Below are 2,873 nucleotides of genomic sequence, written 5' to 3' on the forward strand. Positions count from 1 at the left end.
TAACTCGTGGGTACCCATATTTCTACCTTCTAAGTACAAAAACTTTTATTATGTTAAGTCTTGAAGTAAAAAAGTTGACAAAAGTACTAACCATTGTATATAACAATGTTATAAAGTGACGTTGACCTAAAAACAGAAGCTCTTGTAAATAAAGGAAAATACAGAGGAAATATATTTACTCAGTGTTTGTCATGTACCAGACACTATATATTTTGTGATCTAATTTGACTTTCCCAACATCCTTATGAGATAAGATTATTAGTAACCTATAAAAGTGAGTATATCATAAATTTAATGAAACCAGTTTTCAGTATACAATAGACCAGAATATTATTCTGAATCATTAGACTCTCTCTTTGTGGAAACAAAACATGCAAACCATTCAGTTAATTCAATTTTTAAAATTGAGTCAAATGACCTTGTTTTATTCTTTGCCAGAAAAAAAAAAAACCCCTACTTGCTGAATAACTAAATTAAAAAAAAAAAAACCTTTTAGTTAATTATTTTGAGATTGTACATTTGAAAGGATCTCAAACAAGCTGGTTAAATGTATTTGGTTTGGAGGCATCTGATATAATTATCCTTCTACTTCCTACTTGATAAGAGCAGTTTATATGAGCTACCTTATTAAATTATCCCAAAATCCTATGAGGTATTAGCATAATGCCAAAATTTCAGAGCAAGAAAATTGCAAAGGTGAGACCCAAGTCTAAGTGTGTCTTGCTCCAATGCCCATGTCCACTACTTATTGCTATGATCACCACACTGTTTTACTTTAATAGATAATATGAGAAAATTCCTTTGAACTTTAAACTACAAAACAAACTGCTTCACTGAATGTAGGATCTGTTAGACAATTTTTTTAAATGAGAATTTTATGTATTTCCTATTTTTCTCCTTTATGGAGTTGCAGAGGAGCAAAGGAAAGAGCTGAGCTGTTATTTCCAAGTGATACTGCATGAATCATGCAATGGCTGTGTCAATCATGTGAATACACTAGTAGTATAATTTTGATTTTTAAAGTCCATCTCTACAGTCCTATTTCTATACTATGTAGTGACTCAACTGATTGTCAATAGAAAGGCTCAATGCCTACCACTCTCTTCCCAGCCCCAAACCAAGCTTAACATCATTTTTTGAATAGGCAGGTATGGGCAGTCACAGTCTTAGTCAAGATGGACATTAATTTTAATAAAAAGAAAGTGATTTTATGGGCATTTGATTAAGACAAGTCTTAGACATGCCCTGCCTCTTGGTGACTAAAACTTTGGCTAGTTACTTAATGTCTCTGAGCCTCAGTTCTATTGCCTAGAATTGTTTTTCAAACAGTATTTCTTAAATTTCCAATCCATTTGAAGAAAAATATTTTTGTAAGATACATTAAAATGAATTACCAGAAAAACAAAATAGAAAACATAAATTTATAAACTACACAATCCTTTTTTAAAGTATTAGATTCAACAGGCAAAAAAATATTACTCTATTAAAAGTTTCTAAATACCTACTCATAATTTCTCATCTTACTGTGGACTGGAGAGAAAGAGTACAGCCTGCCACCAGTCCAAGAACTGCATTTGAATAACACCCATCTTTAAAACTAAGGATAAAAATATCTTAAATCATTGAAGTGTTGTTAGAATTCAATGCACTATGTATGTGAAATGCTTTGAAAAGTGCTGAGCACATACAAAACATAAAGAAATTCTACTTTCTTCAATAAAACTAAACCTAAACCTCTAAGGAAATAGCACCAGGTAGAGAATCTCCTGGGAAAAGTGAGCAAGGTAAAGCTCCTGACTAAGGGCACTTGACCTTGTTCTCCAACTTTACCTTCCCATTGAGATTCTCTTCTGCTCTTTCTCCCTTGCTCTCATTCCCACTCTAGTTCTCTCTGTCAATTCCCTTCCTGATGCTGCCACGATATTGGCTTCATGGTGGGATAAAACTCCTTCCCATGCAGAGTCAGAAACAAAGCACCAGGTATATCTACAATCCAGTTTATAAGGTATAAAGTTCCGGCCCCAACCTAATTTGTCCACTTTTTGGTTCCATAAGCTCTTTGGCATAGAAATTCTTGAGTCAGATTGCTGACCACTCAACTCTATTCTTTAATTGTTATTTGTCTTTGCAATTCGCTTAATAGCTCGGTGCTTCAATTCTCTCATGCATAAAATGGGGGGAAAATAATAATTTATTGGACTGTTATGAAGATTAAATGATCTAATATATATCGGGAGCTGAGTATAGCACCTGGGCCATAATAAGAGACCTTCTCAGTAAGTGTCAGCTGCCATCATCATCATCATCATCATCATCATCATCATCGTCATCATTTAAAATGCCTGGGCCTTCACTCCTCAGCTCCTGGTCAAGCTGTACACAGCAGAAGTCATTCTGAATGGGCCCTAGAGAAATACCCTCCTAGACAAAAGCTCCTGCCTAGGAGAGATGCTATCACATCACCTACATGACTGATCCTTACTCTTAGATTTACTTTCTACTTAGAGAGATACTCCTTTTCCCTGAATTGGTACAGGAATAATCTCATCTTTTAAGTGAGAATCTTTCACCTATTTATCTGGATGTGGCTTACCTGTATAGGGCTACAGACTATCCTAACACAAACTATTGTCACTTTCATGTAACATGCAACACAATTTATAATATGCTTCGATATCCAGAAACCATTTCCCCACTGTAGGTTTTGTATCAATTATCTAATGCCACAATAACATTGTATAACAAACCACCACAAATCACACAACGATGAACATTTATTACCCATACATCTGGGATGTGTCCTCAGAAGCTTCGCTAATCTTGACTTAGATAAGCAATTCTTCTGGTCTTGGTTGGACTTGCTTATATGTGTG

This window comes from Pteropus alecto, unplaced genomic scaffold (genome assembly GCF_000325575.1).
Source record: "Pteropus alecto unplaced genomic scaffold, ASM32557v1 scaffold95, whole genome shotgun sequence".
NCBI classification, from domain to species: Eukaryota; Metazoa; Chordata; class Mammalia; order Chiroptera; family Pteropodidae; genus Pteropus; species Pteropus alecto.